The sequence below is a fragment of the Ptychodera flava genome, chromosome 4 (assembly GCF_041260155.1).
Source record: "Ptychodera flava strain L36383 chromosome 4, AS_Pfla_20210202, whole genome shotgun sequence".
NCBI lineage: Eukaryota > Metazoa > Hemichordata > Enteropneusta > Ptychoderidae > Ptychodera > Ptychodera flava.
This window is the reverse complement of record NC_091931.1, coordinates 44,731,706-44,743,489: the sequence shown is the minus strand read 5'-3', so window position 1 is coordinate 44,743,489 and position 11,784 is coordinate 44,731,706. Positions and strand designations below refer to the sequence as shown.

General features: G+C 38.1%; 1 long non-coding RNA gene across 1 annotated transcript; it reads left to right on the top strand.

Moving 5' to 3' along the window:
- Positions 1–301: 301 nt before the first annotated feature.
- Positions 302–3,773, top strand: LOC139131918 (uncharacterized). Its single transcript, XR_011552212.1, has 5 exons — positions 302–522; positions 1,409–1,552; positions 1,962–2,279; positions 2,674–2,819; positions 3,020–3,773. It is a non-coding gene; the product is annotated as an uncharacterized lncRNA (long non-coding RNA).
- The last annotated feature ends 8,011 nt before the right edge of the window (positions 3,774–11,784 follow it).

Genomic DNA, 11,784 nt, shown 5'->3' with positions numbered 1-11,784 from the left:
AGCTGAGAGCTCGCTCGTATGCCAGCTATCGCATGTACATCGCAAAAATATACCATGGTTCTTTCCGCTTTTCGAACAAACAGATCGCTGTATTTGCACCATCAATATACAGGTGTGATATAATTAGTGATATCATTTCCAAATTTGACTTGCACGACTTCAATGGTTGAAATGTGATTACCTATCCATGGATCCTTATTCATATTTAAATTCTGATACAAAGCTATTGGCATGCAGCGCAGATGAACCTCGTGCAATGACACATCTTATACAAAGGGACATTGACGTTGTACCTGTTTTTAACAGGTTGGTCCCACATGTCGGAAAATGTCATTGCAGCCAGAGATGAGGGTGTGTACTGTTGGTTTGTTGCCGGGGCATCATGCTTTTGCAATATTTTTATATTTGGGTTCTTCCAAGCTTCTGGCCCATTTCTAGTTGCTATTCAGAAAGATTTCAACTTAAGTGCAACACAAACATCATGGCTTCTGTCCTTGCTTGTAACTGCGCAGACGATGTTGGGTAAGTCTTACATAACATGTCCTACTGTTCCTATAATCCGTATTTTAGGGGGATATCAGGATAGCACAGGTCATAAAAGTGTTTTCATTTTGCTTCATTTCAGGATTGTTAATATGAGATTATCATGCGAAAGGAAACGTCATGGATTAAAGTGCAAAATTAATTGTATCAGTAAATCCGATATGCAAATACTTTTGTGGTAAATCGTTCTTCTGTGGTAAATTGTTCTCATTTAACTAAAATCACACTGAACGTTCAACGTAGTCTACGGGTAACCCTACCATTTCGGGTACCCTTTTTTAGAATCAATGTTCGCAAACACTCCTTTTTGCCACGTGCTTTAAGCAATTATAACGATATTTCAAAATTGCGCTCGAGTATTGACATTTTTAAAAGATTTAGTCTTTTTAAAGCAAGTGAAATGAATTATTTTTATTCATGATTTGTATGTTCTTTGTAATTGTCCTTTGCGTCAATTTTGTGTATTTTATCTGTTTTCTATGTTTTGCGGAGCCTGAAATTGGGAATTTACTCCTGTCAGTTATCCGAATAAATATATAAAACAAATTAAACAACTAAATAAAATAAACTGAATAATTTTCATGTCCATACAGCTCAGATTGCTTGTAGTTATTTGAATTCTTCACATTTCAAAATGAGGTTGCTGTCGATGATGAAAAATATCTTGCTATCTTGCTATTAGAGTACTAGGCAATTGAAAATTGTGATATCATCTAAAATAATGAGCACAAAAACCAGAATACGTCTATTGCTAAGCTGAGAGGACAACAAACTAACTCGCAACATGCAAAATTGGTAAGCAACATGATACTGCTTTAGACGTACCATGAAAACTACACTATTCTACTGTTTTCGACAATAACAGGTCCGATTTCAAATGTGGCTTCTTCAAGGTGCGGATATCGAGCGACCGTTTTCACTGGAGCAGTTTTGTGCGCCCTTGGCTCACTTCTGAGTTCATTCGCTAGGAACGTTATGTTCCTTTATTTCAGCTTCAGTGCGCTAATTGGTAGGTAATTTGTCTACTACGTTTTTAATCCTACTTAACGAAATTAAGTTGACATAGTAAAAAGCTTTCTGTACGATAGCAAATTAAGAGAAACGGCATTTTACGAACGTTATGTCAATAGAAGTAACCAAGCGAGCGATTTACACAAGAACACGAATAAATTAATGTGTCACTTTTTGGTTATTATCCCAATTCTCGAATTGGACGTAAAGGCATTTTCAGAGTTTCAACTTTGGTCGATTTGAATTGTTAGTAATAGAGAATGAAACCTTTCGAAGTTTTGGTGTTTGATGGCTTTCTTAATATTTGTCTCGCAACTGTTTAATAAAGCTCATAAAACCATGTTAGCAGATAGTGTTAAACTGTAAACCGGAAAATGACGAGCTAAATCTCAACTTTAAATTTACAGGTTTTGGACACGCCCTTATCACAAGTCCATCATTAGGCATAGTTGCACTATACTTCGATAAATGGTATGTCATTGCCAACGCTATTGCCATGAGTGGAAGTGCTTTCGGAATTCTCCTGCTTAATCCCTTGCTTCAGGCTCTGATTGATAATTTTGGATGGAGGAACGCTTTTATCATTTTTGCAGGAATTCAACTACAGATGTGCTTGTGCGCTCTTCTGTTTAAAAATCCGATGCATAGCATCAACTCATCACCAACGACCGAGGAAACTGGCAAACCTTACACCATAAATGACTCTGATCGTCCTGCTCAAAATGGTCAGTCTCAGGAAACGACTTTTTCATGTCAAGAAATCTTTGTTAGTATTTTAAATATGTTTGACTGTAATTTGTTAGTTCAACATAAAGCTTTTCTATTATTTGTGTTTGTAATGTTTTGTGGGGTTGGTGCAGGTTATGATGGTTTGCCTGCATATTTACTCATGCAAGCTGAATTTCTTCAGCTGGCGTCATCAATAGAAATATCACTTTTAGTATCTATATTTGGTGCCTTTAATTTAGTAGGCAGAATTGCAACAATGCCACTCATAGTTAAAAAGAATAAAATTTTTACAAGTTCCCATGTTTTCGGATTTAGCATGTTTTTGGCAGGCGTAGCGACTATTATTAGTGTGTTAATTGAAACATACGTCCTTTTTGCACTCTATACAAGTTTTCTTGGTTTATGTTGTGGACTGGTATTTCCCTGTATGTCACTGCTAACAGCTGAATATCTAAGCGCTGAGAAAGTAGCTGCTGGTATGAGTATTATGTTTGTCTGGAATGGTGCAGGAAGTCTGATAGGTCCAAACGTTGCAGGTATGCTTATGATTTTCCATCCCTTTCCTACCTTAAGATTTATAGTATAATATCTATGCATACTACTGAGTGTTTAATTTAAGAAATTCTATTTTGATAAAAGTTCTGCAATGAAATAGTATTTATATGTAACAAAGTTTCAGAGAAAGCGATGGGATATTGGATTTATCTTAATTTAACGAGAGATTACTCTTCTACAGGCTTTTTGTATGACATCTCTGGTAATTATGACAACTCCTTCTACTGGTATGGTACGACTATGGCTGTTTCTGGACTAGCTTTTCTCATCATAGAACCCTTGCTGATACAAAGTGACCGGAACTCAATGGAGGAGGAGCATTTAGTCGAAATTACTAAAACAGTCGCGAGGAGCTCATATGAGACAATGAAAGAATAAGTTAGGTAATGATAGGATTGGTACAAAAATGAAGGCAAATAAAATAATAAAAGGAAATAGTAAATTTCCTTCTTACATAAAATAATTTGTACATATGCTGACATCGTATATTCGAAAGCATGTATAATATGACAGTTGGTATATACATTATAGAATATATAATATGTTATATGTAACATTATCATATACCAATGACCATATCCGTATCTCCTCTGACGCGTCATGACGTGGAACGTAAAATATCAGTCTGATACGGCACGTTATACGTCATCAATTGTTGTTTATTTCCGATTTTGATGTTGTGATGTTCATCTTGCATTTAATGATCAAATCCATCTTTTTCACTTCAATCAAAATTAACCAATATAAAACGAAACATATTACTAGTACATATGAATTTAACGTTCCTTTATTTCAGATGTAAAGAGAGTTACAGGACAGGTTGTTGTAGAAAATTAAAAGTTGATGTTTACAATCTGTTGTATTTCGCGCTACTTCGTCGTTCGTGTTCACGTCAGCCATGTTTCAGCAAGAGTTATTAAAGTGAATTCAAACTCACAATATTGTCCGTGTAATAATTATCCACCAGAACACAGGGACGGTGACCAGAATAAGTAAATTGGCTCCATTCCTTTTCTGAACTGCAGTAAATTGCGCTGAAATAATCCTGTTTAGACTGTATACACCCGACACGATGCTATCGACGACTTGATCAGCTGTTGTAAACAAACATGTATCAATGCGCTCAGACCAGCGGCAGAATATAAAAACATAGTCCCTTCGAAAGACTGACAAAAACTAATAATTTTTTTTTAATTTTAATTACCTTTTACATAAATATACGGTCACGGGCATATGATAAATCGGTTATCCCACGATATCAGCGCTTGGTTGGGACGTATTGCCAAGAGTGAGGTTGCGCGCTGCATCACACTCGTCTTTGACTCGTGTGATGCGGCTCGCACCCTCACTCGTGGCAATACGTCCCAACCAAGCGCTGATATCATGGGATAACCTCATAATATTATATTTGGTATTTATACGGCTCAATATATATAATACAACTGGAACTTATTTGGGAGAATAGGATATTGTAGATATTGTAGATATTGTCTGTCAAAGTAAACCAATGTATCCAAAAATACAAAGCCTACACAGCGTGATCTATAACGATGATGACCAAAATTTCTTTGAAAAGTGATGATAACAGAAACTAAATAAACCTATAACTACTTCATTGTCGTACAAGCTGTGTACAAACAAAGGGAATCTCTCCAAGCCATTCCATAAATGGAACTTTATCCTACATGTCAGTCTTACCATTCTCAAAGTCTACAGACATATTAGTAGATTAATTTTGGTTCTGGGTTAGTGAATGACGTCCCCTTGAAAAAGTTTCCTTAACTGTTTACTCATTCACTAAATGTAGTAAAAAGAAGTTCAGAGGGCGTCACTTGAACATCCAGAACTAGTGGTCACACAAGTCTGGTGTGGTCGCTTTGATTTAAAAATCCATTCTTTACCTGTTCAGGTCTTCAAACGGACTCGATAAAGTCAAGTGGCCATGATTCCAAAATTTCGAAACCATCACCCTCAACATGAGTGCCCATTCTCAATTTATTTATGGACTGGTCAGTTTGTACGGCCTCAGGGGAGGGGGGCTGCGGTGTATTCATAACGGGTCACCCTGTTTTCGATTTAGGTGAAGTGTAGGTCACCCTGTTTTTGAAATACTCAATAGGGGGGGGGGGGGTGCCAGAATGTTTTTGGATGACAACACGGGCTAATACTCGCCAAAAATGCATCGTACCGGCCACGAATTTCATCATTCAGTTGTATTTTTCGAGGCGCCCTTCAGGTGTGTAATTACTTTAATATCACACACACACACACACACACACACACACACACACACACACACACATACATATACAATAAAATTAGAGCATATCAAGTATGTTTGGTACCTATTACTCGAGTTCCACGCATACACGCGATCGTCAGATAGGTAGGATTGTATTGTATGAAATTTGCTTCAGGTGCTTACATAAAGGTATCAGGTTGGGTCAACCATTTGTTGTGGTTTGTTGGATTGAAATTTGACAAATAAAATTAGTTTTCGTGTCGGCACTTGGAGAACGACTCGGAACGCTTGTTTTAAAGGCTGGACTTATCTGCATTGATTATGAATAGCTTCTCTGTAAAACAAAGGTTCCATTTCTTAGACACATTTCAGTAACTACTTGCTTTTGATAGGATTGACCATGATATATTAAAGCCCGGGGCGAAATGGACCGGGATCCGGATTAATGCCAAGTTTGGGTGGGCGTTTTGGGGCATGGCTCTGCATAATAAGTCTGTTGGTAACGGTTGCTATCGTTCGCATTATCTGCGTAATCTGTTTGCTCTCAACTCACGCTCTGACTATAAGCTTAGGTAAAGCCTTCGCAATACGCGAAGGAAAAAAAGAAAGAAGGAAAAAATATTAATTTCATGAAAACAGGAGCATGCTGAGTTGATCTACTGAAGTTTTTGTTGAGTTGATTTACTGAAGTTTCGGGGTCATGTAATCGTTCGAGAATGATTCAGCTACTGACCGCCATATCTACATACGGAAATGGCGCTAAAAACAGGAGCATGCTGAGTTGATCTACTGAAGTTTTTGTTGAGTTGATTTACTGAAGTTTCGGGGTCATGTAATCGTTCGAGAATGATTCAGCTACTGACCGCCATATCTACATACTGAAATGGCGCTGTACGTAGTACGCGTATTGGAAATAATCATCAAGAAGGTAATAAACATAAACATTAAAAATAATCCGAAGCTGGCTATTTCGTATGTTGAAATAACGAATTACCAATCTAAACATTGACTGAGAAACATGGTCAGGAAAATGGTACGAAATAGGTGAACGACGCGACGTCATGACCGATCGCTAAAATAAAAAAATAAGTTCACTACATCACAGAAGGATCGAGATTTCCATGAATCTCGCGTACCACGAGATCTGTAAGTGATCGAGGTCGGCTGCTCGGTTGCTTTGAGGGTGACCCCGGACAACTCATCACGAGTTATGTTTATTTTCGGAGCAATGGGATGAATCACGGACTGGGTTCATAGATATCTTCGTTATTGAAGAAATTAAAGTCCAACCTTTGTCGAAATCTTACGATGTAGTGCCAATTCAATGAGCCGATCTCGGACACACGTATCAATAGGCCTAAGCCTTTCAAAGAAGATCGGGTGATGACGCGTCGACGCTCACTTGCTCACCTTGAACTGACATTGACAAATACTGTTTTGATGTCTTTACAAGCTTTGTTTAATTCTCATAAAAGAAGTCCAAACGTTACTGGGGCAACCGGTATGTCAAAACCTTACCAACCCTCCGAACACGACATGTTATTGCCATATGTGAGAACACGTACGTACATGTACCAACCATAGGGCCGTTGTCAGGGCTAGCATTTATATCAAAAGCGACTGTAGCGTACCGGTACTTTCGGCCGTAGATTGGGGGGGGGGCTGTTTAAAAAAGTGGCTCTCTTTGACTGACTGTAATTAAATTGATCGTGGAGGCTACCGCCATGCTTTAATATTTAGTTGTTTTCGATGTCATTGTAAACTATGGACTCTGCCTGCAGTTCTGTAAAATACAGTGTACGCATTTTTCGTAAGGATACATCGTATCGGTACTGACTCATCTCTTGCTAAGTCACGACCGAAAATGGCTCAGTTTCGCGATGTCATTGCATCATAAACGCTTGTTAGTAAAATAGTTTATGACAACCACGAAGTTTTCATCCTGTGTGCACTCCAATATACATGTAACTCTAAGCGTACACATGGTTTGTTTACATCGTAATTATTCTCGTATGGACAGCAAATGTTTGACCAGTTTACACCTCTGAGCGTCACTGAATGATTGACAATTGTTTGAATCGCGGAACGACTGTTCCCTCGGGGCCAAATCCTTTGTTTCGAAAGCAATTTTTCCCCTAATCGTCGTAATTTTAAAAGGCTTTGTGAAACTTTGCGGATACCTGCATGGCCTACGTGTTTATGAAACAGTCTATGTTTATGGTATTCCAATAATGTTTGTATGAGAATCGCTTCGGCTGATTTTCACGGAGCGATCTACCTTGCTGTTGCCAGTTGTCACTCAAGCGCCATTATGAATTTTCGATGAGTTAGGGGTCTTTTATACCCCGCACCGGGGTTTAAATGGTTTGTTCTTAGATTTCATACTTCGATAGCTGTGTGCTGTTAGCGTGTGCTTTGCTTCGGAAAGATTGGCATGATTTGACAGGGAAGACCTATTCTACCAAATGTCTGGAACCTCTGAATTACACAACAAAAAACGTAATCTATGGAATTGAGTGTTCATTGTGTGGGCTCATTTATGTTGGTGAAACAGGAAACAGCTTACGATCTAGAATGAACGGACATCGCAGTGGAGTGAATCGATCTTTGAATGTGCAACTTTATAAGCATTTTAACCAGGACGATCACTCCACTTTGTCTATGCGTGTCCGTATTCTTGAAAAAATATACCATCCAACCAACAGCCCCACACTTAGTTCACCATTCCGTAGACAGAGAGAATACCACTGGATTAGACAGTTAGGTACCGCAATGCCTTATGGTTGTAATGACAACATCAAAGATATAGGCAATCTCTCAAGTCCTGGTTGTTCAGAAGTGAATGTGATGGGCCTATTTGAGTCTTTTGTCCGTAGAAGACGTAGTCATGGACATAGGCGTTACCATCGGCCTAAATTGGATACATCAGCTACCTCCAATTGCCATGACAAATTTCATGAACTGCTTCTTTTATTGCAGAAGCCTTTAGGTCTCCATCACATTCGTACTTCATTATTTGCTCTTTCCATCAAGGACTTGAGAAGGTTGCATGTCTATGCATTGGGATTGTCTTTGACAGATCCGAACAAACAACCGTACAGACTGGTCAGTATTATTGCTGACATTGCACTATACAGACTATACAAGCCTGTTCGTGCTGAACCTATGACTGATGATCATCGTCATTTCATACATCTTCCATTTACTAACAAAGGAATTGATGCCATTAATGTCAGCAATATACTACACAACAAAAAGGTTACATCAACTATACCTGTATACTTTAAGAACCAGTCTGTACCCATTCTGTCATATCAATACACCAAGACAATCTCCAATAAAATATTCAATTACAATAAGGCATTGCGGCACTTAAAAATTGATGAATTCCTTCAAACACCAGCATCCTGTGACTGCTCTACATCTCCCTTCAATATACTCCAGTTGGCCATGTCATCACTGGTGATCTGAACTTGGTTGAACATCACCACCTTCGTAAGATATTATCTTGTGGACCCAAGTTCAGAGAACCTCGCAGGATCAACTGGAGCCATAATTTTAAGATCATTATGGACTCAGTTGAAGAATATGCCAGGAAATGGGCTAAAAGGGAGGATGTAGAGCTGGACACACTGTCAGAATGGGTCAAATCTGTGAGGAAAATAGTGCGTGGCCGTATTGGTCGACTAAGATCACATGTTTGCAGAAGACCCTATTCTGTATTTAAAGATCCTGATGCTGTTAAGTGTTTGAATGATATCCATGACAATATGTTGTCGTCCCTGCTGATAAAGCTGCCAATAACATTGTATTTGTCTGTAAGAAGTATTATTTTGAATGTCTTATAGACGAACCTGGTGTAACTAAGACCTCCACCAACTCCACTTACAGACAATCAATGTTCAACAAATCTGAAATTTTGGCAAACCATAAGTCATTCATGGATAATTTTAATATTACAACAAAGGATGACCATAATAAGTTGCCTAGCTTATACTGGATACCAAAGCTCCACAAAACTCCTTACAAAGCTAGGTTTATCGCAGGATCTTCAAAATGTTCAACAACAGAGTTATCGAAGATACTGACTTCTGTTCTTTGTACTGTTAAACGGGGACTTCAATCATACTGTGATGTTGTCTTTTCTCGTAGTGGTATAAATCAAATGTGGATATTAAAAAATTCGAAGGAACTCTAGGAAAATTTGAAATCAAGATCTGTTTCAAAAATAACATCTATTAAAACTTTCGATTTTTCCACATTTTATACCACAATACCACATGATAAATTGAAAGAACGCTTGAAAAACATCATCAACCAAGCATTTTTCTACAAAAACGGTTCACGCCGTTACAAATATGTGGTATGGGGGTATAATTCTACATATTTTGTTAAAAATATTACTAACGCTAAAGTGTTTTATACCGAGAAAGACATTATCAGGATGCTTGATTTCCTCATTGACAACATATTTGTTGAATTTGGAGGACACATTTTCCAACAGTGTATAGGAATTCCCATGGGCACTAACTGTGCTCCCTTACTTGCCGACTTATTTCTGTTCTCATACGAGGCAGAATTTATCCAGAAACTTATCAAGCAGAAAAAGGTCTCTGTAGCTCGTACTTTCAACCTTACATTTAGATACATAGACGATGTTATTTCATTGAATAACTCCGAATTCAGTAAATATCTCGCTATGATTTATCCTCCAGAATTGGAGATTAAAGAGACTACAGAAACGGCCTCTTCTGCTTCATATCTGGACATTTTACTTGAATTTGACTCTAATGGTCACCTTTCTACTAGGCTATATGACAAGAGAGATGATTTCAACTTTAGTATAATTAATTTCCACACCTCATCAGTAATATTCCACTCTCACCTGCTTATGGGGTATACATTTCCCAGCTTATTCGATATGCAAGAGCATGCAGTTCATATGGTGATTTTGTAGAGAGACATGGCCATCTCTCTTTCAAACTGTTAAATCAAGGTTACACCAAAGCAAGACTTGTCTCTACATTCAAACGCTTTTTTGGCAGGTATCGCAAGCTGGTTGATAAATACGATATCTCTCTTCGACAAATGATCAATGATGGCATCGGTGACATGGGGCCTTAGTTAGTGACCACTACCTATCTGACTTACAGATTGATATATGGCGGGTGCCACATGTGGGGCAGGATGCGCTTACTATTTTCAAAACACCTGACATCACTTCTTGGTCTTTTGGCCAGAGGTCCATATATCTTTCTTTCATGAATTTGACTTTGTTTGTGTACCGTCTATTTACTGTCTGTTCTGTGCTGTTTTGTGTCTATGTTTACAACTATTGTCTTACAAATTTTGACCTAGTGTTATTGGATTATGGATTGGTATGATTGCGATTATTTTACATAGGGTATTTTAAATGTGTTGTCACTTAGACTGATGTAATGTTTCGTCTCATTGGCATCGCTTGTAACAGTAGCTTTATGGATTATAGATTTAGACTGGCAAGCTCTCTGGAGTGGGCAATTGATCTTGATACGACATTTACATTCGTCAGTGCGTTTTTATCGTTACGCTGGGTAACCCGTTTGTTGTGTGATGTCATAAGACTGTCCATTTTCTGCATGCAGCTATAGCTTAATTTAACTGTATTTCCATTAAGAACTTTGTGTACTTTACAATCGTTTAAGAAATGTTTCTTAAGGAGATGAAATAATTCCTTTCCAACATTGGTTTTCACACATCGTAATGAAGGATTGGTTGAACAATGTAACTCTATGCTGTCTGTCAGAATAAAAACGGATTTATCAAAGACGTTCAATGACCTCGGCCTGAAAGCAACCATCGATGTAAAGGGAAGTACCGTTAACTTCCTTGACATAACTCTAAACTTGACCAACGGCTAATATAGTGCCCATACAGAAAACCTAAAGACAATACAGTATATGTCAGAAAGAAATCCAACAACTCTCCCTTTATAACTAAACACATCCCCGATACAATAGGGAAGGAAAGCGTATCTCCTCGATATCCAGCAATGGGAGGCTGTTCGACGAGACATGCAGTGATATTTATAGTGAGGCACTTAAGGCTAGTGGATACAATGACCAGCTAAAATACACACGTGCTGAGAAAGAAAACAAGAAACATACAGCATAGAATTACATGGTTCAAATATGGCATTAGCATATTTATGTGGCATAAATGTCTTCGTTTTCTCCTTTCGGGAGTTATGAGGATGCAATTGAGATCACGTAATTTCTTACCGATGAGATAACGACCAAGGTAACAAACATCGAGTGGTTCGCTAGCAGTCAGATTAAGAACAAGAACCCTTTGACCAGGATCGAACTACCGTTTTGAGGTGTTTTTATCGTACCTCACTGTCATGGACTGCTGAGATGACTCCAGATTTTTCTTTACTAATTCACATGCCTTGGAAAGTTTTGTTCAAAATTCTGATACATATTGCAATTCAGGCAATCATTGTCATCTGATAATAATTTCTCCTTGCGAACTTTGAGTGGACCACCGCCTGTATGTCAAAATACAAACTCAAATGAGCTTAACCCAGAAACTCTTGAATTGACTCGGTATCAGCGAAGAGCAGAAAATGAATCCCTCCATCCCAATGTTTCTCTGTGTCAAAATAGTTGGTACTGATCATAATTTTCAAAGTTTGATAAAAACTTTAGAGAGTACACTGACTC